A 26312-nucleotide genomic window follows, 5' to 3' on the forward strand; every position below is an offset into this window, starting at 1 on the left:
TCCTCTCTGAAATCAATAAAGAAATATATATTAAAAAAAAAAGTTAATGATACTTAGGTAGTGTTTCCTGTGTGCACCCCCTCTTAGCTCCTTAGGAGGAAGGTGAGGGCCTGCTATTACTCCCATTTTACAGGTGAGCAAGCTGAGGCCAGAGAACTACACTGAGTCACACACTACAGAGCAGAGCCAGGTTTCAACCTCAGGCTGCCTGGCCCCAGAGTCTCGGCTTTTAATCAACACACTCTCCTGCTTCTCATCATAGCAGGTACCCCTCCCTCCCATTATGCATGCACCCCCCACCCCCAAACAAGCATGCTTGCACTCATTCAACAGTACATTTCAGCTCCACCACTTCAAGCCTGAGGGGTCAGCCGTGAATGCACAGCCAACCCCACAAAGCCCTCCCCCCCACCCCCCCCACCCCCGCCTCTGCGTGACCCCTGCCGCCCTGCACCGCGCCCAGCCCTCTCAGAGCTCTCTAAACCCGCCTCCCGAAAAGCCAGGACCACAGACCACTCTGCTGCTGGGAAGCCGCAAACCAACCTCTCTCAAGGGCCATTATGTCACCGCTGAGGACAGGGGGAGGAGGACGGTGGGTCCAGCGTCCATTTCTGGGCAGAATGGGGAGTTACACGGAGGTCTGAGGCCTCACTGGCAAACACGGTAATAATAAACAATCCTGCAAGTCAGGTTTGGGAGTGTCCCGTGCCTGGGGCTGGAAGCAGCTGAGTGAGAGTGCAATGGTGGGCCCCTGCCACCAGTGCTTCCACAGGCCTGGCCCCTGGGCAGCGGGGCGGCAGGCCAGGGCGAGCGCTGGGCACCCTGTCACTCCCCCGGGGGGCACCCACAGACCTACACCTTCTCTAAGAGCAGAGCGCCTGCTCTGTCCAGGCCCGCAGGCTGCTTCACCCAGAACGCCGGCCTGCCTGTCCCACTCCCCAGGTGAGGAGGCGGAGGCTCGGAGAAAGGATGGCTTGCCCAAGGTCAACTCTGTCTGGCTGCGAAGACTGTGATCCCCCCAACATGGCCACTTCCGTGCGGCCTGGGGCGGCCCGCTCCTTCTCTGCTCCTCCTAACGGAAGACACAGGCGGCGGTGAGCGCGGCAAGCTGCCTCCCGGCCCTGGTTCTGGTGTGCCCCTCCCTCCCGGCCCTGGTTCTGGTGTGTCCCTCCCTCCAGGCCCTGGTTCTGGTGTGCCCCTCCCTCCCGGCCCTGGTTCTGGTGTGCCCCTCCCTCCTGGCCCTGGTTCTGGTGTGTCCCTCCCTCCCGGCCCTGGTTCTGGTGTGCCCCTCCCTCCCGGCCCTGGTTCTGGTGTGTCCCTCCCTCCAGGCCCTGGTTCTGGTGTGTCCCTCCCTCCAGGCCCTGGTTCTGGTGTGCCCCTCCCTCCCGGCCCTGGTTCTGGTGTGCCCCTCCCTCCCGGCCCTGGTTCTGGTGTGCCCCTCGGACGAGGCGGGAAGACAGGCCAGGAGCAGCTGTCCCCTGGCCCACACCACCACCACCTGCATGTCACCTCCGCCGAACCCTGAGTCAGTGTGCAAACAGCCCAGAACAACAGATCTTACAACCGAGACCCATTCAGCGAGGGGGACTCCATACCCACTCCACAGGCGGGGCTGTGGATTCACATCCGCACGGTAACCCGCGCTCCCTGCCGCCGCTTCCCCAGCCCCGGGAGGCCGATGCCCTGCTGGGCCCCGGAGAGCCCACGTGGAAGGAACGGGAGGGCTGCTGAGAGCAGGTACTGGCAGAATTATTAACAACGGCCCCCGACATCCGCACAGCACGGCGCCACTCCCGGCCGAGCAAACGCTCCGGCCTCCACTTCCTCCCCCATAACAGGGGAATAACGGTAGTCCTTCTCCCCGGAGGCGGCAGCACAGGAATCATGCGTCCCATTGTACAGATGAGGAAACTGAGGCTCAGAAAGGGGGCAGGAAGTGCATCAAAGCCCCAGTTTGGACCTGGGTCTATGACAATGAACGTAGGAGGCTAAAGGGAGAGAAAGGCCTGGGGTTGTGTGTGTGTGTGTAGTGGAGTGGGGGGGGGGGGGTCTCGAGGGGCTGAGACTCTGAACCAAACACGCTTTACCCGTGGGCAGCCCACCAATGGCCACCACAGGGCGATCTCCCCGCCCGGGGCCGTGGGGGGCCCGCAGCCGCCCCAGGCCCAGCTGCCGCCCTGGCAGGCCCCCAAAGAGCCCCCGAAGACCCGCTGCGCCGCCGAGCTCGTTCCCATTCCAAACATGCCAGAGCGCGGACCCCGGAGGCTGCTACTTAGCGCCAGATTAATCACAGCGAATTCTCCATCCAGATCCCGCGCGCAGGCCGAACTCCCACCGCTAATCGCCGTAATATTCTCCTCGGCGTGTGCAGGCGGCCGGGGCGATGTTCCAGGAATATTAATTCTCACAGCCGTGCTCCCGCCGCACGCATGCGCCCCCGCACCGCCGGGCTGCTGCTGGGGATGGGCCGGGGCCAGCAGCCCCTCTCGCCCTCCCCTCCCAGGCCTGCCCCAGCCTGCAGAGGCTCGGGGCCTGCGAAGCCACCCAGCACAGCCCTCTGATGTCCCCGCACAACAGAGCTTGGAGGAACCAGGCAGCTAGGGAGCAGCTGATCGCAGCCCTGCTCTGCACCCCCCGCCCCCCAAAAGAAAACACAAAAAGGGATGAAACCCTTTCATCTGCTCAGCGGAGGTGGAGGGAGATTGGGCTCCGCTGTGGGCCAGGAGAGGGCAGGGGAGGGCAGGCCTCTGCCGGGGGAAACTCTGAACCATTATTGGGGACCCTCTCCCATGGTGTGGCCACTAATAAGGGGAGCCCGGGGCAGGCCGGGGGGTGGCTCCCAGCTTTGGGAGGGTCCCTGAGCAGACGGTACCCCATTCCAAGCCCCCAGGCTCCAGCTGAAGTGCGGGCTGCGGGGCCCGGGGACGGGACACCGGCCCGCCTCAGAGGGCTCCCGCATGCCTGCGACTCAAAGCAGACTCCAGCCTCCTGCCCACCTTGGCCCTGAGTTAGGACAGCGCTGGGCAGTCACACCTTCGGGGGCTTTGCAAGGTGCCCCTCTTGTCTTGGTTCAGACTCAGCACAATCTCAGGAGGCAACTGGAACACACCGTTTACAAATAAGGAAACTGAGGCACAGAAAGGCGAGGAAAAGGGCCCAGTCGAATCAGGCCCAGGTGGTCAGAATTTGAACCCCAGTCCCTCTCTTCTCTGGGACTCCACCTCCCCGTCTCTGAAATGACCTTAATGTCCTTCCAGCTCCAGAGCCTGTCCAGCCAGCAAGAGCATTCATTGAGCACCTACTGAGTGCCAGGCCCGGGTGCCGGAAATGCAGAAGCGTGCTCAGGAACTCAGTCTAGTGTGAACAAAAATAAGCAGACCCATGACCACAGTCCAGCCTGAGCCCCGGGGGAGGGGGACCTACCCCATGGCCTTGGAGGTCAGGGAGGGCTTCCTGGAGGAGGCAGTCACTGAGGAGAGAGCATCCTACACGGGAGTCTGGACCAGAGTGGAGAGAGTGGGCCGAGAGCCGTTTTTGTGAGCGGTGCAGTGCCGGGAACCTCCGGGTGGGGAGTCACGTGAGAACAGGAAGGGTGTGGCAGGCAGTGGGATGTGGCTGGTGTGACGGGGCCCAGGCCTGGTGTAGATCCAGGCAGGCGGTCCCGGCTGGGCCAGGCCAGGCAAGGGGCCAGGGGACAGTGAGGAAGGGGTCTCATGAACTTGGGTTTCCTGACGCCTGGTTTGGCTGAGGCAAAGCTGGTAAGCAGCCCGGAAAGGTGGGTCTATCTGTCAGAAAGGTGGGTCTATCTAGCTGAACAAAGTGAGCCAGAGGGGGCTGCCCGGCGTGTGCTGGCACAGACTGGTTAAAAGGATCAGGTTTAACTACAGAGGTGAGCGACGTAGTTCAGACCCCCGGCCGCCCCCCAGCAGCCAGCACCTGCCCAGTGGCCCACCCTGTCCCCACTGACCCGAGATGTCTAACCTGGCGGTGCCGGCGCCTCTCACACTCCCCCACGTAAGTCTTACGGCCGTTAGGAAACCAAGGAACCCCATTCCTCAGCCCAGGACACTGAGGCCTGCAGACAAAGCACAGACAGGAACAAGCTCACGGGCCTCCGACACGCTGGGCTCTCTGCCCACCCTCTCACAGGGCGGGACCCAGGAGGGCGCTCACCGGGTCCCTAGGAGCAGGCGGCAGCTTCATAGCTCCCAGGCCTGCACCTGCGCGCTCAGAGTCCTGCCCCTCAGGCTGTGCCCCTCCCTCCCCATCAGAACACGCAGGGGAGCACGCACACAGGGGAGCACACACAGGGGAACACGCACACACACAGGGGAACACGCATACAGAGCCATGCCTTGGGCTCACTCACATGAGACTCTCAGGCAGACCTAAGACCCAGCAGACACCCCGAGAGACTGGGGGACAAGCCAGAGCCCAGCCCTGCACTCAAGGAGATAACACCCCAGTGTGTCCACTGGCCCCGGAGGGCCACGGGAACTCAGCCAGCCAGCCTGCGAGAAGGCCAGAAGGCTTCCTGGAGGAGGGGGTGCGTGGCCGCAGCCTAAGGACGAGGAGGCCTGAGTGAGCTGCAAAGTGCCACACGTGAGACACAGCTTTTCTGAGGTGGGGCCCAGGTCTGACCCTCAGCCTCCCCCCCGTCCCCCCAGCAGGTCCCATTCCAGGTCAGCCCCTCCCCGCCCCCCGCTGCACTGCTGTCGGGTGCCTCCAGCACGCCTGTGCCTGGGGACGGGTCCCAGTGCAGGCCCACCCCAGGGGAGTTCTACTGAACGCCCTTGGGCTCCGGACCCAGGAGCAGCCTTGGGGCCTCTCAGACGGCGCTGGAGAAGGCAGGGCAGGCGAAGCCGGGTGACCCACAGGGTCCCGGCACTTCCTTCCCTCCCCACCGGAGACCCCGCTGACAGCGCTGCTCCGGCCCCTCCGGCAGGGCAAGGCCAGCTGGGCCCAGCCTCCCTGCGCCTGGCTGAGGATCTGAGCGAACGGCCTGCCTGCCCCACGCCTCAGCCTGCTCATCCCCGACACAGCCTGGCCGCGCCTGGCCGCCAGGTGACGGTGAGGGTGGGGTGAGGGGCTATCTCCGCGAGTGAGGGTGAGAGTGCGTCCCTCTGCAGGGCTGGGCCTTGGAGACCGGAAATAACAACATGCCCGAGCCAGGACAAGGGAGCTCACGTCTGCCTCCTTTGCTGCTCATGGCCATGGAGAGCGGCACTTCTCATTGAGGCAGAGGCTGAGGGCGGCCGGTGGCAGGGCGTGCCCCGGGTCACGGGGCCCCAAGTGCCAGTGTGTGAGCGGTGCAGAAGGCAGCCCCTTGCCTGGCTCTGGAAGTGGGTTCTCTCAGGATATGGAAAGGGGTGGGCAGGGAGGAGGCTGAGCACCTTGAGCCAGCCCACTGGCCAGCCCCAGCCCCAGGGGAGCATGGCTCCCAAGGCCAAACCCTGCCCCCCACCTCCCTCAGCCTGCAGTCACCTTGGGCCCCGGCAAGGTCTTGCTTTGAAAACCTAGGACACCCTCAGCTGGTGTGGCTCAGTGGACAGAGCGTCAGCTTGGGGACTGAAGGGTCCCGGCTTCGATTTCGATTCCGGTCAAGGGCACATGCCCAGCTGCAGGCTTGATTCCTCGCGGGGGCGTGCAGGAAGCAGCCGATCCATGATTCTCTCTCATCATTGATGTGCCTATCTCCCTCTCCCTCTCCCTCTTCTCTGAAATCCATAAAAATATATATTAAGAAAGAAAGAAAGAAAGAAAACGTAGGACAGAAGCAAGGGGCCGGGGAGTGGGGACGGTGGGAGGCAGCGCCCGCCAGCACCCGCCTGCCCGGGGCTCGGTGCCCGCAGTGCGCGTAACGCGGCTGCACCTGCCAATCTCAGCCCACGCCCCAGCCCTCTCCCGGAGGACAGATCATTCGCCGGCTCTGCCAGCCGGACGAAATAACTAATGCTAGCTCAGTGAGGTCCCCCTGGAAGGGCTTTAATCACCGGCGGCGCTGAAGACTTCAGCCTCGGGGGCGGGAGGAGGGCCGGGGAGGTGGAGGAGGTCAGCAGGGCTGAGGCCGGGAGGCGGCGGCCCTCCCAACGCGGCGAGAGGGCAGGGCCAGGCCGCTGCTGTCCAGGGTGCTGGCCCTGGCGGCCACAGGCTTTAGGATTCCGACCGGCGGGCTAGGTTCCCGGCAGGGACTGGAGGGAGATTATCTCCTGTCAGCCTCAGGGTGGGAGCCGGTGTCCCCAGCAAACAGATGAGGACAGGGAGGCTCGGAGGGGATGGTGGCACGCCGTGGTCACACAGCCACGGCTGGACTGTCCAGTCGCCCGTGGTGGGAGGCAGGTGCCGGCTGCCTGCAGCAGGGAAGGAGCCAGGGCTGGGGGCGGCGGCGGAGGGCCTGAGGGCACAGGATGGACTCGGGAAAGGGTCTAAGGGTGCGCGGTGGCTGGCCTGGCCTCAGAGGCTGCCCAGGGGGACTCAGGGCCATCCCTGCCGAGCCCCCTGCACCGAGGGAGGTGACAGGGGAGGGGCCGGTGCTGCAGGAAGGGCCCAGCACCCCGCCAGGACTGCTCACCCTGGCCCACGCGCTCCCTCCCTGACTCGGGGAGAGAGAACTCCTGAAGCGACAGGCCTGGCTGCCTCTGCCCCACCCAGACTCCTCCCGCCCCCGCCCTGCCCTCCGTGGCCTCCCCCTCTGCCCCTGCTGAACCGCGTGCCTTCCTTCTGCTCCTTCCAACCTGCCAAGCCGGTTCCTGCCTCGGGACCTTCGCCCTGGCTGTTCCCTCTCCCTGGAACGCTCTTCCCTACGTTTTTTTTTTACAGAACTGGCTGGTGTCATTCAGGTCACAACCAAAGGAACACCTCCTCCGAGAAGCCCTCCTTGAATTCCCAGCCGCAGTCTTCTCTGTCAAAGGCCCTGAGCGTCTGCCCGCAGCCCCCGCAGCCCCAACCCGCACACCTACCCCCTCCTCAGCCAGCCTCCCGTGCTCCGGGCGGAGTGGCCAGCTCCCCACCAGTCACAGCTGCCGTCTGCACTCAGACCCTCGACCTCACTGAGGGCTGGACTCTGAAGCCAGTTTGCTGGGGTTCGAATCCTGCCTCAGCCACCTCCGAGCTGTATGAACCTCTGAACCTGTGTCCTCGTCCGAAAAAGGGGTAAGTCCCCTATCTGTAGGGCACTCAGGACAGTGCCTGGCCAGTGCTTGGTGTTGCTAGCAACAGCACCACCACCATCATCAACCTATAGCCCTGCCAGGCCCCGGCTAACTGGATGCTGCATCCTCCCCGCCCCCCCACACAGAGCCCGGGACACGTGGGCCCTCGGTGAGGCTGGCGAGGTGTCTGCCTGAGACAGGCCGGGAGGGTCAGCGGCTCCATGTCCTAGGGGGGAGGTAGAGGCTGCGGGAGGCTCAGCGCTGTCCTGGGCACCGCCGCCCGCCTGTGCTCGCCACTGCAGCCTCTGCCAACGCGCTCTCCCCAGCTCTGCAGAGGTGCCAACCTGGGGGCAGTGCTGAGAGCCAGCACAGCTGTGCCTGGCTCCTGAGGGCCACTGGGCAGGGCGTGGGGGAAGGGGGCGGGCGGCTGGACGCCCCAACACCGGCCCTGCCTTGAGCCTCCTGGCCGGGATCACAGCCCTGCGCCATTGGAGCTGCTGCCCACCAGCCGGCCCCTGGCAATGGGCCCGGGATGCCAGCCAGCAGAGAGGAGGCAGCTTGGCCGGCGGCCAGCTCACAGTGCCTGGGCTGTCAGCCGGGAGGCAGGCCAGGCAGGGCCAAGACCCCCGCCCCGCCTGGAGCCCTGGCCAGCCACCGGACAGGGCCGGCTCCTCCCCGCCAAGGCTGCCCGGGACGCAGCCCCAAGCAGGGCCCAGGCACGTCCGTGATCTTGCCGGAGGGCCCAGGAGGCCTCATCCCCATTAATTCCGCTCAGCCCTCCGCTGGTGTGGAAGCAGCGCATGGAGCAGGGGGAGTTTTCAAGTCAAATAATAATAAAAACAGCAACAACCACAGCTGACACTCGGCAGGCCCGCAGTCCGTGCCAGGTGCCATGTGCTGCTGCGCCGACTCCTCCGGGGCTGTGCGGGCGCCACCCTCCCGGTGCAGATGTGGCGCCGAGCGCCGAGCAGCCGCGCCCGCCGGGAAGGGGTTGGACTCCGGGTCCAGCCTCGCCCCTGCTCTGGCTCAGGCATGCCTAGGGCCCTGCTCAGCCAGCCAGGGGCTCCAGGTCATCAGAGACCACACTGCAGAGCTGCCCAGAGGAACAGCCTGGGCAGAGGACGTGAGCCTGAAGATGGGGGGGTTGGGGGGGAGAAGGAGGTCATATCCATCGAGCGACAGGAGTGGCCCAGTGGAGGTCACTCCTGCAGGTGCCCCCTGAGGGACAGCTGGGCCAGAGGGCCAGGCCGTGAGGAGGGGCAGGTCCCAGGGCCGACCGGGAAAGCCCACAACAGGCCCTGAGACTCAGGCCGGCCTCTCCCCACCCTACGCAAGGCAGACAGGGACACACTGCCGACATCCCGCACGGCCAAGGAGATCAGACGCATGCAGACCCATCTCCTGTGGGTCTCTCCCTCCCTCTCTCTTAAAAGACTTTATTGATTTTTTAAAAATATATTTTATTGATTTTTTTACAGAGAGAGGAAGGGAGAGGGATAGAGAGTTAGAAACATCGATGAGAGAGAGACATCGACCAGCTGCCTCCCGCACACCCCTCACTGGAGATGTACCCACAACCAAGGGACATGCCTTGACCGGAATTGAACCTGGGACTCTTGAGTCCGCAGGCGACGCTCTATCCACTGAGCCAAACTGGCTTCGGCTTTATTGATTTTTTAGAAAGGCAAGGAGAGAGGGAGGGAGGGAGGGAAAGACAGAGGGAGGGAGAGAGAAATTGATCGGCTGCTTTCTGTAAGTGCCCCCACCGGGGACTGAACCCGCACCCAGGTGTGTGCCCGGATCGGGAATCAAACCCGGCACTTCCTGGAGTACGGGAAGGAGCTCCAATCAGCCGAGCTGCTGGCCAGGGCTGTGTGCCTCTCTGTTGGCCCTGGGTCCAGGGAAGACCTGGGCTCGGCCCCCACCAGCCAGAGCATCCGGCAGGGCCCGCATTCCTGTTCCAGGCAGAGCAGGAAGGGCAGAGCAGGCCATGGCAGGCGTGTGCCGGGTCCAGGTGCCCTCACCCAGCTGCTCACGTGTGTTCCAAGTGCTGCCGGCTTTACAAACAAGCAAACAAAAACAAAACCTGTGTCTAGTCTCCCTCAATTCAAAGCAAACGGTGGGGAAAAGGTATTGCCACTGACGCCGCTTCCCACAGGCCCAGAGAGGGACAGTGGCTCACCCAAGGTCACACAGTGATTAGGGCGCAAACAGGGCCCTGAGGCCCCCAGGACTCCTGTCCCAGGTCCCCTAACCCCTGGTGGTGGTGGTGTGTGTGTGACACTCAGCTCAGAGCCACGGCCCAGCTCCAGAGAGTGAGGGGAAGGAGTGAGGGCCATCAGCAGGGATGGCAGAGGGTCTGGAGAGAGGCAGGAGGGCTGGCCTGGCCAGGGGCAGGGGGAGGCTGTGAGGGCAGGAGGGCTGGCCTGGCCAGGGGCAGGGGGAGGCTGTGAGGGCAGGAGGGCTGGCCTGGCCAGGGGCAGGAGGGCTGACCTGGCCAGGGCAGGGGGAGGCTGTGAGGGCAGCGGCGGAGGAGGCGGCACCGGGAGACAGCAGGGCGCTGACTGAGCCTCGGAGGAAGGAGAGCGGGCAGGTGCAGACTCCACATGGGAGGGCGGGCAGGAGCTGCTGAGCGCCTTTGAAGTCACTGCAGTCTGCCTGTGCCCTCCTGCCCGACACCGAAAGGCGCCTGACCGGGGAGGGCCTGCTGGGTGCCCGTGAGTCTCAGCCCCTCTCTGAGCTGGGCTCCTGCGGGGCCGGCGATGGGGCAGCGTGACACCCCACCGCCCTGGGACGGACGGGCACCGGCGGGCACAATTCACAGTGCTGCCCTAATTGCTCCGTCTCCCCACTGGCCCTTCATGGGCATGCCTGCCAGGTTAACAGACTTAACCACAGGAAGTAGAGGAGGGACAGGCCAGAGCCTGGGGGCTGGTGGCAGCCCCCCTCCTCAGCACAGAGCACCCTCCCCAGGCCAGTCCAGCCCAGCTCCATGCCGGCAGCCCCACAGGAGGCCCTGCTGGTGTGTGAATCTGACAGCAAGGGTGCCCACACCCACTCCGCCCGGGCTGCGGGGGAGGAGCAGGGCTGGGAGAAGACCCCGGGCTGAGGGGAGGAGCAGGGCTGGGAGAAGACCCCGGGCTGCGGGGGAGGAGCAGGGCTGGGAGAAGACCCCGGGCTGAGGGGAGGAGCAGGGCTGGGAGAAGACCCCAGGCTGCGGGGAGGAGCAGGGCTGGGAGAAGACCCCGGGCTGCGGGGGAGGAGCAGGGCTGGGAGAAGACCCCGGGCTGAGGGGAGGAGCAGGGCTGGGAGAAGACCCCAGGCTGCGGGGGAGGAGCAGGGCTGGGAGAAGACCCCGGGCTGCGGGGAGGAGCAGGGCTGGGAGAAGACCCCGGGCTGCGGGGAGGAGCAGGGCTGGGAGAAGACCCCGGGCTGCGGGGAGGAGCAGGGCTGGGAGAAGACCCCGGGCTGCGGGGAGGAGCAGGGCTGGGAGAAGACCCCGGCAGATCTGGGGAGGCCTGGGCATTCAGCCTTCAGAAGGCTGGGAGGGCAGGAGGGCCAGCGGCCAATGCAAGCCCCAAGGGCCACAGACTGGAGTCCAGGAAATACTCACTCCCCGCAGGTGGGGGGCAGCGGCAGGGGGCAGGGAGGGTCCTGCTGTGGGCGGGGCACTGAGGGGCCCAGCCCTCCCAGGTGGTGCCAGCACTCTCCATTCCTCCCTCACAGCCTCCCACTGCACCCTCCGCTCCCTGCACTGCCCACTCCTGCATCCCTTACCTCCTCCTCCCCGTCCCCTCTCCCCTCCCCTCGCTCCTCCCAGTGGGCCTTCAATGCCCCAGGCCTCAGTTTACCCCCAGAGACAAAGGCTGCAGCCCCGGACTGGGCAGCCTCGGCCTTGAGACCCCACGGAGGGCGCCCAGGAAGGAGGTGAGTCCGTCCTCCGAGGACACAGTGGACAGGGCCATCGGCACCGGTAACACCTCTTCCTTTTCTCTCCGCCAGCAGCTCACCAACCTCCGCTTCTCCCCCCAGCAGCTCCTCCCCGAGTTCACCCCCTGGGGGCCAGGCCAGCCTGTCCCAGGCCGGGATGCAAGATTACGGCAATCAGCAGGTACCCAGAGGAGGAGGGGGTGAGAACAGCAGAGGTGGGAGTGGAGGAGAAGGAGGAGGAGGAGGAGGGGAAGGAGGAGGAGGAGGAGGGGAGGAGGGAGAGGAGAGAAAGGGGAGCGGGAAGTGGGGGGGAGAGGAGGGGGAAGGAGGGAGGTAGGAGGAAAAATGAAGGGGAGAGGGGAGGACAGGGGGAGGAGGGGAGGGAAGGCAGGGAAGGAAGGGAGGAGGGAGAAGGGAGGAGGGGGGAGGGGCGCTCTGAAACAGGCAACATCAAAGCTTCGGCTCCGCAGAGCCGGTCACGTGCGCAGGCTCGGTTCCTTCACTGAGAGCCGCGGGGCCCGGGGCTGCTGGAAGGATTTTAAAATGAGGCAGATTGCTGCAATATTGGGGTGGGGTGCAGTCAGCTTTACATCAGGCAGGTTTGGAACCCGTTCCCGCCAGGGAGCGGCCAGGGCAGAGAGGCCTCGGCCAGCCGGGCAGCCGGGCAGGTGGCCACGAGGGGACCGCCCGGCCATCGGAGAGCCGGTGTGAGGGCTGGAGGACCGGCCGCCCTCAGAGAGAAGCCGGAAATCTGGGTTTTATGTGAGCGCTTCCTCTTTTAACATCGGCCCAAAGGACAAAAGAAAAAAACAAGAAGAAAAGGAAAACACCCCGAGGGCCAAAGAGAGCCCTCCGATGTGGGTCCAGGGCCTCGGTCTGAGGGGTCCGCCTCCCTGTGTCACAGGGGTCACTGGGCCGGAGAGGAAGGGGCTGTCTAAGGTCACACGATGGCCCCGGGGCGGGGGCTAGGACGTGGGCACCTCTGGGTCCTGGGCTGGGCAGGGGGCGGGCCCAGTCCCCGGGGCAGGCGGGGCAGTGATGGGGAGGGGGCAGTGACAGGGGAGGGTAGCCCCACCTCCACTCGGCCCCCCACCCCTGCCCCCTTCTCAAGGCTGCCCCGACCCTCCCCGCCGATCCCTCCGTCCCCAAGCGCTCCCCCACTCACTCCGGCCCCCGGGAACCAAGGGCCCCTCACAGATCAGGCCCTTCCCCGGGGGAGCCGCTGCCTCTGTGGGGGTCTCCCCAGGGGGTGCCCCAGGGCAGGGGGCAGAGAATTTGGGGCAAAACATACAGCATCTATAAACGGCACTGGTGGCTGAGGGAAGGCTGGGGGGGGGGGTGATGTGAAAACCACACTCAGAGCTCAGATCTCTACCTGGAGGGCGCGGGAGCCAGGCCTGGAGGAGTGAGAACTGCAAGGCGGCTCAGACTGAGGCGGGGTCTAGGAGCCGGCTGGCAATGCCGCTCTGGGGTCGCTGGCTCCTTCACTGAGCCTTTGACAAGAATGTGCTGAGCACCTGCTCTGTGCCAGGCCAGGCAGACAGAGGTGCCTGCCCTCCTGGGGGGCCAGGGCGGGGACAATGTGAACCCCAGCACTGAGGGAGGGCCTGCACTGGGAGGGGCCTCGGCCTGGCTGACTGGCCCCTCTGAGCAGGAGCCCCTGCAGGTGAGGGCAGAGGCTGCTCCCAGGAGGGCACAGGCTGAGGCGGTGGCTCAGGCCGAGGTGTGGGCAGGAGCAATGGGGGGGCGGGGAGGAGATAAAAACGGTGCTGATGGGGGTGGGTTCTTGGAGGCACCCCTTTTCTACCTGCAGAACCGCACAGGGGAGCAGCTGCAGGCCCCTAGGCTGGGGGCCGCCCATCCTCTGGTCAGGGCCCCGACAACGGCTGGACGGCCTCAGGCAAGTCCTCAGCCGAGCCCCAGAGGAGGGGCCCTGGGAGGGGCTGTGGGGCCCAGCGGGAGCCCTGCACGGACCTGGCGCGGTGCTGAGCCCGGACCAGCGGCTGGCGTCAGAGGGGCAGCTGCGGGGACGCGGGGAAGGCCCCTCACTGAGCAGAGGCCGCCAGGCCACTGAAGAACGCCAGGGTCTCCACTGAGGAAACTGAGGCAGGACTGCGCTGAGGCTGGCGGAGGCGGCGCCGGGGTCTGGGGAAGGGGCTGCCCGGGGATAAAGCTCAGGTCTCAGGGGGGAGGGTGCAGGAGTGGGTGCCTCCTCTGTCTTGGCCATGACCCTGAGGGCGGGGCTGAGGGAAGACCACGGGCGCTGCCTTCACCCCGTACCCCGGTCTCCGCCATGTGCCCAGCCCCGGGCTGGTGTGGGGCAGCGGGTCTCCGGAGCCCCATCTCCATCCTCAAGGAGCGCCCCCACCCGCCGGCCACTCCCACTCCCTCTTCCCAGGTCACCACGCCCCTGCTCCCGGTGGGGCCCTGTCTCCTGGGGGGGGGGGGGGGGGCGCCGGGAGGGGGAGGAAGGGAAAAGGAAGGAAGGAAACTGCACTGCCGTGGCCTTGCCCCAGCCAGGCTCCCCATCATGCACCGCAGAGCACACGGCCCCCTCCCCCGTCGCCCCGGCATTTAAAAAATATCTTATTGATTTCAGAGAGGAGGGGAGAGGGAGAGAGAGAGAGAGAAGAATCAATGACGACAGAGAATCATGGGTCAGCTGCCTCCAGCCCACCCCACACTGGGATCGAGTGGATCGGCTGCCTCCAGCCCACCCCACACTCAGCCGGGGCCTGTACCTTGACGGAATCACACCATGACCTCCTGGAGTATAGGTTGACGCTAACCACCTGGCAACACCAGCCGGGCACTACACGATCTCTTCTCTCCTCACAGCTCACCCTGGGAGCGGGGGGTGTCAGACACACGGCCGTGGAGGAGGGAGCCGAGGCTCGGCGGCGAGGTCCAGGACCCAGCCCACGCCCCGGGTCACACAGACACAACTCCACCGCGCGAACGCACAGAGAGCCTGCTGGGTGCAGAGCGGGAAGCCCAGCAGCCTGCAGTCACTCACTGAACCTCAGACAACGCCTCAGGCCGCTGCTCCTGCCCCCCCACCCCCACCCCCCGTTTTCCAGATGAGGACCCGGGCTGCACGGAATTGACGTAACTTGCTGCTGAGCAGATCTGGGTTCAGCCTTTAACCCCTCTCCCCACAGGCAGCCCCTGGCAGGGAGAGGGGATGAGCGGTGAGAGGCGCACAGCCTGGAGGCTCAGGCCAAAGGGAGGAGGACGGGGAGGAGGGGAGCCTGGAGGGGGAAGGGCAGGGAGGGGAGCGTGAGGAGGAGGGAGTGTGAGGAGGAGAAGGGGGAGGGGAGAGGGAGGAGGGAAATGGAGAAAGGGAAGGGGGGAGAGGAGGGAAGTGAGGAGGGGCCCCCTCCCCGGGCCTGGCACACCGCATTCCCTCCAGCGGGGGCCAGGCCAGCGGTGCCAGGGGGCGCTGCCCGGTGCCAGGGAGGAGCGGGCACATCAAAGCTGGGCCCCGGCCAGCCCTGAGGTAGCGGCCTTTGAGGTTTGGCAGCCACGGAGCCATATTTCAGGCTGATACAAAGCAGGCTGCACCCCACCCCTTCGGGCCGAGATCCCCATCTGGGTTGTCTACTTAATACCCCATTACCGGAGAAAATATACAGCGGCTCCGGCCTGCGCGCCTCCCTCCCTCCCGGGAGATCAAAGCCGCGCTCGAGCGCCACGAATTCCAAACCAAGCGCCCAGAGGCAGGTGGACCCACCGTGGGGGGGGGGGGCGGCTTCCAGGCGGGGGTGGGCCTGGGTCAGGAGCCTGACAGGGAGAGCTCACACATGGCACCCTGGGTCCTGCCCCAGACCCCCCTCCCCGCAGACCCCCCCACCCCCCGCCTCACTGTGCCCCTGTTGTGTCCACGGCGCCCCCTCCTGGGGGCCACCGCGGGGCAACCCGTCCCTCACAACCAGCAGGCGGCCGCGGTGCCAGGCAGGCCCACCGCCGAACCTTCCAGTCTCACAGCAACGCTGCGACGTGGCAGAATCACCCGCTTTACAGCAGGGGAAACTGAGGCGGGGAGGGCGGGGAGCGGCGGCAGGTGTGGCTGCCTGTGTCCACTCCTCCACACTGAACCCCGGACTTACATCGGGGAACCCCGCTTCTGTGGTCAGGTGCCCTGTGAACCGGGGGCCAGCCTCCCCCGGAAGCTCACAGCCATGTCTGCGGTGGGCACTGGCCCCTCCCCCCCATCCCACACATGGAGCACAGGCCAGCGGCTCCTCGGGCTGGGCCGGGCTGCCGTGAGCACTGGTCGGAGCGGCCGGCTCCTAACCAGGCGGGTAGTGACCGCTCCTTCCCCACTGGCCCCTCCCCCCATCCCACACAGGAGGCGGGCACTGGCCCCTCCTCCTCATCCCACACAGGAGGCGGGCACTGGCCCCTCCCCCATCCCACACAGGAGGTGGGCACCGGCCCCTCCCCCATCCCACACAGGAGGTGGCACCGGCCCCTCCCCCATCCCACACAGGAGGTGGCACTGGCCCCTCCCCCTCGTCCAGTCTGGAGCCTGGAGTCCCTGGCCCCCAGCTACCCTGACCCAGGTTCTGCCGGGGCCCTGTGCCCTGGGTCTGCTGTCTCCATGGCTGTGCTCTTTCTGAACCAGACGGTGAGTTCAGAGGCTCAGAGCCCCACGGAGGCCACGCCGGGGTAGCCTGGGCGCCCGGGGCCCTCTCCCTGGTCGGCCGGGCCGGGCCGGAGCTGAAGTGTGCCCTCTGGGTCCCCGGGGCCAATGCACACCCACAGGCGCCAAAACACATGGAGCACAGGCCAGCGGCTCCTCGGGCTGGGCCGGCTGCAGTGAGCACTGGTCGGAGCGGCCGGCTCCTAACCAGGCGGGTAGTGACCGCTCCTTCCTCTTGATGGGCCCCCCCAGTGCTCCTCTCCCTGGGGCTCCGGGTTCCAGGGAGACCAAACTCCTGCCTGGATGGGCCCCGGGCTCGGCCCCGCAGTCCGTCCTCACTCCTGCAGCAGCGGCTCCTGCATCTCTGGGCAAACCACCTGAGTCTCAATCCCGGCCTGACAATGACCCTGAGCCACGTGTGCCGCCTGCCCCCCCACTCCCCGCCCCGGGGCTGGGAGCTCCCTGAGGCCCACTTGTCCACCCCCAGCGGCCTGCCCGCCAGGCCCTCAGCTGAGAGGCAGGGAGGGCCCTCAGGAGAGACGCCGACCCCACAGGAATCAGACACCGAGACAGGGGCCCTGGGGCTCAGAGACCTGCCCCTCACTGGCCGGGAAAAGCTGACCCTGGCAGACCCTCACCCCCCGCCCCCTGCCTCCTCTCCCCGCTGGGACAGAGCCGCAAGCCCAGGGCGAGCCAAGCCCATTCCCAGACCCATGGGGCTCAGAAGCCCATCGGAGCACGAAATAACCTCCGGCCTGGCCGGGCACGGCACACGGGTGAGCACAGCCACCCCCCAGCCACCCCCACCCCCCACCCCCCCGCAGCCGAGCGCCGGCCCCAGACGCCGCGGCCGCCAGTTCCCGGCTTAGCAGAAGGTCTCCATTTTGCGGAGAAATTGATGAGAGGGAGAAGCCTGGGAAATTACGAGTTGCCACCTGCAATCTCTCCTTCCCAGGAGCGAGGCGCGATGGCTGGTTAGAGCAGCAGCCGCCCGCCGGGCTGGGCTGGCAGCTGAGGATCTGCCTGCTGGGAGGCAGGTGCGGAGCCATGGGGGGGAGGGGGCCCATGGGGCATTGAGGTGGCCCATCCCAGGAACCCCCACAAACTGGGGATTCCCAGCTCCCTGCTCCCTCCATCCCTTTCATCACCAGGCAGCCAGCCAGCCTCCTGTGGCCCCAAGAACCCCATGGAGTGAAGAGCAGGAGACACCCCCTCCCCGGGCTCCCCAGGGGCTGGGAGGAGAGTGAGGTCTCCCCCAGGCCCGGGGCTGCACTGGCTGCCTTCACCCAGGAAGTCCTCACAGCCACGGGCACGAGGCCCTGGAGCTGTGTCCCAGCCCGGAGATGGAGGCTGACGGTGAGGAGAAGGCAGGCTGGGTACCCAGCCAAGCCGCCTGTGGCAGCGGTGGATCTGTTGACAGCGGAGTGGCAGAGGTGAGCGGAGGAGGGACTGCCTCAGGGACACTCAACGCGGTCGCTGCAGCTGGCTTCTGACCAGGGGCACGGAGCCGCCAAGTCAGGGCTCTCCTCCTCCCGGACTGGGAGGCAGGGAGGACCAGCCTCTTCGTAACCACACCGAGCTCCCGCCGGCCTGCCCGCTGCCCAGACTGAGGGAGCATCTCAGCTCCCGCCAACGCCAGCCCTTCACCGGGATGTGAATTCAGACTGAGGTGTGAATGACTGGCCCCAGCTTCATCTCCTCCTCCAGCAATTGTGCAACCTGACCTCCCATCTGAGAGGGAGGTAATTCACGGGGTGAGGTGCGGGGAAAGAGCCCCCTCAGATAAGAGTCCGGACCCTCGGGCCCTGGCATCCAGCACCAGGAGCCGCCCAAGGAAGCCCGGGCCTCGTGGGCCAGCCCCCGGCCCGTTGGCTGTGCGTCTTACAGAGGCCCCGGCCTCTGAGCCGGGTCTCCTCACTCTCCCGCCCCAGCTGTGACCCCGGAGAGCCAGGGCAGCCTGCGTGGATCCCGCACAGGGCCCGTCTGAGGCACCGCCATCTCCCCGCTCCCCGGCCCCGGCCGTATTTTATGGTAATGGCCTTGGCCAATAGGGGCGCAGGCTATTAGAATGAGTTAAGGCCAGATTAATCTGCTTAAAAAAATATGCCTGGTTTTTACGCTGTGCATTCCCTCCTAACAACTCAGGCTCCTTCCAGGCCATTATCTCATTTTATCGTTAATTCAATTCCATAAACATGTATTAAGTGTCTATTATGGGCAGGGCCCCGCCTGGTGGCAGGGGGCAGTGCGAGGGCGGTGGGGGCGGCTCCGGCCCCCGAGGTGCCGGCCGTCAGGCAGGGAACCCCCGGCCCTCGGGCCTCTCGGCTGGAACACGGAGCGAGTGAGCAGGAGCTCAGAGGAGGGAGCCGCTCCCAGCCTGGAGGACCTGGGCGTGCTTCCTGGAGGAGGGGCCCAGGAAAACGGGGCTGGAGACAGTGACACGTGGCGAGGAGAGAGGGCCTGCTATGTGCCAGGTACTGGCCTCTGTGCTTGACACAGAGGGACTCAGTCCCAACGACAATCCGGGGGACCTGCACTACGTCACCCCCTTTTACAGAGGAAGAAACCAAGGTTCAAAGAGGAAATGTATCTGAGGTCGCAAAGCCGGTAAGGGTGAAGCCATGACCTCCAACCCCAGAGCCTGGGCATCAACCTCTCTGTGGGTGCACAGTGCCCAGAGGGGCCTGAGGCGGAGCAGGCACAAAGCACCGGGAGGAAGGAAAGAGGGAGGGAGGGAGGGAGGAGGGAGGGAGGGAGGGAGGGAGGAGGGGAGGAGAATGGGGGTGCCACCGGCCCCACTGGGCAGAGGTGAGGGTGCAGTGGGCTTGGACTCCCGATGGGCACCCAGGACAGCCTGGTGTGGAGGCTGACAGGGGCCGGTGTGGAGGCTGACAGGGCCCGGGAGGGCCCGGTGTGGAGGCTGACAGGGCCGGGAGGGCCCGGTGTGGAGGCTGACAGGGCCCGGTGTGGAGGCTGACAGGACCCGGGAGGACCCGGTGTGGAGGCTGACAGGATCCGGGAGGGCCCGGTGTGGAGGCTGACAGGGCCCGGGAGGGCCCGGTGTGGAGGCTGACAGGGCCCGGTGTGGAGGCTGACAGGGCCCGGTGTGGAGGCTGACAGGGCAGGGAGGGCCCGGTGTGGAGGCTGACAGGGCCCGGTGTGGAGGCTGACAGGGCCCGGTGTGGAGGCTGACAGGGCCCAGTGTGGAGGCTGACAGGGCCCGGGAGAGCCCGGTGTGGAGGCTGACAGGGCCGGAGGGCCCGGTGTGGAGGCTGACAGGGCCCGGTGTGGAGGCTGACAGGGCCCGGGAGGACCCGGTGTGGAGGCTGACAGGGCCGGTGTGGAGGCTGACAGGGCCCGGGAGGACCCGGTGTGGAGGCTCACAGGACCTGGTGTGGAGGCTGACAGGGCCCAGTGTGGAGGCTGACAGGGCCCGGTGTGGAGGCTGGCAGGGCCGGGAGGGCCCGGTGTGGAGGCTGACAGGGCCGGAGGGCCCGGTGTGGAGGCTTACAGGGCCAGGAGGGCCCGGTGTGGAGGCTGACAGGACCCGGGAGGACCCGGTATGGAGGCTCACAGGACCCGGTGTGGAGGCTGACAGGGCCCGGGAGGGCCCGGTGTGGAGGCTGACAGGGCCGGTGTGGAGGCTGACAGGGCCCGGGAGGGCCCAGTGTGGAGGCTGACAGGGCCCGGGAGGGCCCGGTGTGGAGGCTGACAGGGCCGGTGTGGAGGCTGACAGGGCCCGGGAGGACCCAGTGTGGAGGCTGACAGGGCCGGTGTGGAGGCTGACAGGGCAGGGAGGGCCCGGTGTGGAGGCTGACAGGGCAGGGAGGGCCCGGTGTGGAGGCTGACAGGGCCCGGTGTGGAGGCTGACAGGGCCAGAGGGCCCGGTGTGGAGGGTGACAGGGCCGGAGGGCCCGGTGTGGAGGCTGACAGGGCCCGGTGTGGAGGCTGACAGAACCCGGGAGGACCTGGTGTGGAGGCTGACAGGGCCGGGAGGGCCTGGAGGCCCAGACCGCTGGCCTGGGGGGCACCATGTGAGAAACACGGACCGTGAGCCTCCGAGAGGCGGCACTTGGCCGTTCTGTGAATAAGACGACAGGTAACGGGGACCCAGCACCCCCTGTGGGACGGTCTCGGACTCATTCTCCCCCAAGGACACACAGACAGCAAACACACACACACACACACACACACACACACACACGCACCGCCAGCCTGGAGCCCACGGGAGGCTGGGCCAGCGGAGGCTGCGAACAGGGACAAGCAGGGACGGGGGAGCCTGGAAGCTGCCGGAAACCAAAGCCCACAGTGGCCACACGCCAGGACACAGGCACAGACCACATGTGGGAGCCTCAGTCCATCCGGATGGAGGGCCCAGCGGGGCCCCCCTCCCGGCCTCCCCTTCTTCCCTCCCCTCCCCACCGGGCAGCCCCAAGGCTCCTGAGCCCCCCACATTCAAGAGCTCCCCACCCCTCCACCCTCCGGCACACCCAGCCCTCCCCCTGCCCCAGTTCCCAAGGCCAGTGGCCCCTCCGGGAAGTTCCCTCTTAGCCCGAGTGTGTGCCCGCTCCCTCCCGCCCCCTCAGCCCCACACGCCCTCACTGAGAGCAGACGGCAGTGACAAGGGTTCCCACTCCAGCTCCTCACGGACGGGGGGAGGTACGCCACCTCTCTGGGCCCAGCTGACATCGCCTGCCAAACGGGGTGACGCCGGCACCCGCCGTGTGATGGTGAGGATGGAATGAGAAAGCCGGTTGGTACGGGGCTTGGCTTTCGTCGCCGTCAGAATGCTCTGAGTCGCTGTCTGTAGGGCTGACTCTGCACCGACTCCACAGAGTAATCCGTCCCTCCCCGCCCCATCTCCCAGGCCCTGCACAGGCCTGGAGCCCAGCAGCGGCTGGAGCAGAGGGCAGAACCAGCCTGCCCGGGGCAGCCAGAGGAAGGTGGTCCCTCCGAGGCTTTGAAGGATCCATGGGAGTTTTCCCAGGAAAGGGAGCAGACGAGGAGGACACCCCAGACAGGAAACTGTCCCGGCCGGACCCCGCAGGCCTTGAGTTTATGCTGGTGGCCGTGGGAAACAGACTTCTGAAGTGAGGGCGGCAACGGCCGTGTGATATTCACTCATCAAACACGCGCTGAGGGCCTACTACGTGCCAGAGGCGGGGAACAAGGTGGGAAACAAGACGAGTGTGGCTGGGGCCACAGAGCTGATGGTCTGGGGGGGAGACGGACGGGGACAGAGAACCTCACAGATAACGCACCAGCGCCCGCCGCCCGGAGGGCGGGTTCGGCAGGAGGCGAGGGGTCCTCTGAGACCGTGGGCGGGAACAGGACCGGCGGCGAGGGGTCCTCTGAGACCGTGGGCGGGAACAGGACGGGCGGCGGGTGTGGGGAGCGCTGAGGAGTGGTGTGGCAGCCAGACCTGAACACCAGGGACAGACCACACGCGGGAGCCTCAACCCACCCGGAGAGAGGAGGGCAGAGCAGGGAGAGGGCATTCGAGGCAGAGGGGACACGGACAGCCTGAGGAGGCCAGGAGCGCGGCGGTGGGAGGAAGCGCGGCCTGGACCCCGGGAACTTGACTCCGGGGACCGGCGTGACGACGGCGCACGGGCAGGGGCTGCGGTGAGGACCGGCGTGACGATGGCACACGGGGCAGGGGCTGCGGGCACAGGTCAGCAGTTTGAGTGTGACCCCCTAGAGCAGTGTTTCCCAAACTTTTGACATATGTGTACCTTCTATAATTTTCGTAACGCTGAGTACCCCTCGTGCTCATGAGAACGCAGAATTAGGCGCAGCTAAGCACGGTGCAGTGCATATCCCCACCGAACTCCGGTGCAACGCGTACCCCCCCAAACTCTTCCCGTGCCCCTGGGGGTACACGTACCGCACTTTGGGAAACACTGGACTAGAGGTGGTCGGCAAACTGCCGCTCGCGAGCCACATGTGACTCTTTGGCCCCTGAGTGTGTCTCTTCCACAAAATACCACGGCCTGGGCGAGTCTGTTTTGGAGAAGTGGCGTTAGAAGAAGTTTAAGTTTTAAAAATGTGGCTCTCAAAAGAAATGTCAACCGTTGTTCTGTTGATATTTGGCTAATGAGTTTGCCAACCACTGCCCTAGAGCCGTGGGCAGCCAGGTAAAGAGCCTGAGCACATGAGGCTGCCGGGCCCTGGTCACCCTGCCAACTCCTGGGCCGGGAGCAGTGGTTCCAGGCCGGGACCCTCACCCCGCCCGGCCCGCCCACGCCCGGCCTCTCCTCCCCAGCAGCGGCCGCCGGCAGATTAATGAGCTGGAGAGCCATCCGTCTTGAGTTTAGCTCAGCTTCCAGCTGCGTCCTGGGTGACACCGGCTCATCCACACCCGGGAAAATACTGCCTGGAGGGGACCAATGAGGAGCCGCACCGCTGGCTCCCAGGAAGATGGACACGTGAGCGCAAGAAGCGGGTGGGGGGTGACCAGGCCCGCCTGCTCGGGGACCTGCCGCTCCCCCATCCGCAGCGGCTCCGAGCGGGGAGGGGGCGTCCCAGCCACTGGACACGTGGTCCAGGAGGCAGAGGGGCGTGAATGCTTCAGCTCCGGGACCAAGACCAGCCGAGGCCCCACCCCACGCAGGGGTGGAGGCGGCACTGGGTGGTGTGTCAGAAGAAGGGGTGCTCTGACTCTCACAGTCTCACTGGAGGGCCATGGGTGAGGTCCTTGGCCTCTCCGTGCCTCAGTTTCCTCATCAGAGCAACGGGGGTGTTTCTGCTGCAGAGGGTGGCTGCAAGGCTCAAAGCGGATTCTGAGGTGCAGCCGGCTGTGCGGCTCTGGCTCCTCCAGCCGTGCCCTGCCGGTGACAGCAGGCATGAGGCGCAGGCAAAGGGCACGGGTGGGGGCCCAGACACCCCAGCCCTGGTCCCTGCCCCTTCTAGTTGGGAGCCTGCTGGGGACCTCTGTCCGCTGCCCAGCAAAACAGGGATAAAAACACCTGCAGCCCAGGCCTGAATCCCAGGCGCCTGCGGGTCCACGGAACTTGCCACCTGTCCTCCTGCCTCTGCCTCCTCTCCGCTCTCCCCCTCCCCCCCGAACCCCGGAGCCAGAGTGACAGACTGAGCCTCCCAGGCGTCTGGGTTACCCAGAAATGGGGGCTCAAAAGAGTCTCCTTCCTGAGGGTGGGTACTGAGACTTGAGGGGTTTGCGTTTCAGAAGAGGATCTGGACAGGGCAGTGATGGTGCTGAAGGAAGGACTCACTGATGGTAACGCTGCTAATGGCAGCACAAGGCCCGAGAAGACACAGAATTCGGAAAGGCCCTTATTAAGGTTCGGAGGTCACCCTGCAGAGGTGGGTGCCTTCAGGGGCATGGACTCTGTGGCTGGCACTCTCCCGGGCACAGGGGCCATGGAGAACAAGACTCTCCGGTGCCTAGGAGGTGCCACCATGGGTGAATGAATGAGCAGGGGCTGGGGTGAGAGCATCAGGTCTACACCATCGGCTGTGTCCCCGGTCAGAGGCGGCCTGCTGGCACCGGGACACGGTATGCAGCCACGGCCCCGCCGGACCCTCCTGGGAACGGGGTCCGCACAGGCGCAGCGGAAGAGATGGGTGCCCTGGCTGGACCGGGCCTTAGCAATGGGGCCTGGCATGTTCAGGGCACCATCCTATTGTTCACTCCTTATTGTGTGTCCTGTGGGGGCAGACAGACACATGGCTGCTGTGGCCTGCCCCCTCCCACCCTACCCCACCCCCGACCCCTGCTGCTGTGAGGCCCATCACCTCCCGTCCCTGCTCTGAGTCTCGAGCTCCCCATCTGAAACAACGTGGTCAGCTCCTCCCTGGAAAGCCCGGAGGTGGCAAATCCCTGATGCTCTCAGAGGGTCTCCTTCCCGTCTCTAGTGTCTGAGCAGCAGGTGACGGCATGGGGCACTCAGCCTCCTGTGCCCACGTCCACCGGCTCCACGCCCACATCCACCGGCTCAGGAGCACAGCTGAGTCCCGGTGCTCCCTGTTCAGGACAACCAGGTTCTCACAACCTCCCCTGCCTTGCTCACACCTGCACCTCAGGTGGCCCTGGGCAAGCCTCCCGGCTTCCCTGGCCTCAAGTCACCACCTGAGGGCAGAGGTGGCAATGCCCACCTATGGGTGGTGTCAGGAGACTTATGCCCTGGCACTCAGTAGGCCTGTGATGTGTGGAAGTGGCTGCTGGGATGTGGGTGGACTCCCTGAGGCACAGTAGGGCTTCAAACCTGCTGCTGCTGACCCCGTGGCGCCTATGGTGCTGGCCAAGCAGGTGAGGTTACCGAGGGCCCTGGGACCCCGCCCACATCAGGGAGGACCCCACATGCAGGCAGAGCCCTGACTGGCGTGCTCTCTCCTCACCCCGCCCCCAACCCCCCCCCCCCCCCGATCTCATCCATGCGGCTCCGGCTCCAGGAAGGCCCCTCCCATGTCTGCCTCCAGCAGGCAAAGCCCGGCTCCCCCCGGCCTCACGCGGTCACTGCCCCCGCCAGGGGCTGCCTCTTGCTCCCGCTGGCGCCTGGGGCTGTCGGGGCCTGGCTCTAACCCTGGACGAGACCCGCACCTGCCACTCACGCAGCCTGAGCAGAAGTCCGCTGGGAACGCAGAGGGCCCCGCCAGGACCTCTGCATGCTGCCCCCTCGCCCAGCGCCCGCCCTGAGCTCCACGCCTGGCAGGCTCCCTCCTGCACCTCATCGCTCAGCCGTGTCACCGCCTCGGGCAGCACAGGGCTCTGCGCGTCCAATGCTCAGCCCTAAGACAGAGCCTGCGACAGGGGGGAGAGGGGCCGCAGGGAGGCCCATTCCCCAGCCCCAGCCCTCCCACCGCGGGCCCCGCAGGAGCTCCAATTCGGGAGGAGCCCCCTCCGCTCTCCCGGGGGCCGAACGACGAGCGAGAGGACGCGGTGCACATGAGCTGGCTGGACCCGGTCCCTCCGGAGCGCTCGGGGCAGTCGCCTGCTGCTGCGGCTCTGTCATCAGGACGCGGAGGGGCTTGACGCGGACCAGCTGCCGCTGCCGAGGGACAGGCTGCGGGAGCGCCGACGGCTCTCACAGAATTGATGAGCGTTGTCAGGAAATTATTTCCCCGCGGCGCAGCGCGGGCCTCGGAGGAGCTCAAATCCCAGCAGCCAGGCCCCCTGGGGTCGGCGGGCGGCAGGCAGCCAGGCGGCAGCCCTCCCCTCGCCCAGCTGCTCTGGCCCTGGAGCCCACGGACCCGGGGAGAGGAAGAGCCGGGGCCCACGCCTGGGAGGGCTGTGGGAAGCAGGGAGCCTGGCTCCCCCGGTGCGAGGGGGAGCTGTGTCTGTGCCCCTCTTACTCACCAGCACCGGCCCCCCGGGTGCAGTCACTGCTCATTCAGACACGCAGCTCTGCTGGGGAGCCGAGGGCAGGCCCCAGGTCCTGCCCATCTCGGCACAAGCAGCAGCTCGAACCGTAAGCTGAAGCAACATTGGGGCAGGGGGTGATGAGGACAGGGACCCCCTTGGTGCCAGGAGCCTCAGGGGCAGCCCAGGCAGAAAGCCTCCCTCCAAGCACACAAAGCCACGTGGTGCCAGGGCCAGACACACCCGCACAACCCCAGCCCCCTCTCCCCCCATCTCCTCGGTCCCCTCGGGCTAGAATATTTGGGGTAATAGCTGGAGCCCGGGCGATGATAGTGGGGCCAGAACAAACGCTCACCCTATTGTGCTAATTACAGACCCACAACCTAGAACAGTAACTGTCGCCCCATCTGACAGATGAGGAAATCGAGGCCCAAAGACAGTGTCTTTCTTGATTTTTTGCTCCTCCCGGCTGCAGGGGCTCACAGGGCACGGGAACCAACCTCCCCATCACCAACACCCCGGGTGGCGGACCCCCAGCCAGCCTTTCCGCTCTGAAACCAGGACTGGGTCACACCAGTCCCCCGACCGAGTGCCCCCGAGGCTCCCACGGCCGCCCGAGCCACCTCCAACCGCCCTGGCTTCCAGCCCCTCACGGACTGGCACCTGTGGAACCTTCCGGTGCCATCCCCATCGCCTTCCTCCAGGCGCAGCCACACGTCTCCTTCTCCCAGTGCCGGTGCCCGCCCCATCTCCGGGCCTCGGTGCCACCTGCTTCCCTCCCGGGAGGCCTCCCCCTGCCCCTCTCACGGCCAGGGGCCTCTGGCTCGGCCTCCAGGAGCCGCTCCAAGGTTGCCGCCTGGACAACCTCCCCAGGGGCCGCGTGGCTGGCACCTCCTCCAGCAGCCCCAGCGCTCTGCCTGCCCCGCTGACTCATCCTCACCTTCCCACACCCCCTCGCACACCCTCCCGTCTGCCGAGATGAATAAATTATCTCATTTAGCCACCGAGCACGCCCAGCTCCATGCCACAGCTCAGCCAAGAGCCCTCGTGTGGAAATCACCACAATGAAGGTGGCGATATTTCACCTCGCCCAGAAATTTACTGCAAGTTCTGAGTCTCGCCCGCGTGCGTGCGTGTGCGTGTGTGTGTGGGGGGGGGAGGCGGGGGTTGGTGCTGGGTGATGGAGCTTCGGTTTAAACGGAGGAGACAGAAAATCTATGCCTCCTCCAAACGCGCCCGGCCCTTCAGGCTCCCCGGGCCTTTCCCC

At 66.1% G+C, this 26312-nt stretch overlaps 1 long non-coding RNA gene across 1 annotated transcript in view; it reads right to left on the bottom strand.

Annotated features, from left to right (window-relative positions):
- The window catches only part of LOC311620108, a 120271-nt gene extending 106452 nt beyond the window's left edge, over positions 1-13819 (bottom strand). The window contains exon 1 of the long non-coding RNA XR_014794634.1: positions 13806-13819. This is a non-coding gene — a long non-coding RNA (uncharacterized lncRNA). The remainder of the gene's footprint in view (positions 1-13805) is intronic.
- Positions 13820-26312: the final 12493 nt, after the last annotated feature.

This window comes from Pipistrellus hanaki (genome assembly GCF_964339955.1).
Source record: "Pipistrellus hanaki genome assembly, chromosome: 3".
Lineage (NCBI taxonomy): Eukaryota > Metazoa > Chordata > Mammalia > Chiroptera > Vespertilionidae > Pipistrellus > Pipistrellus hanaki.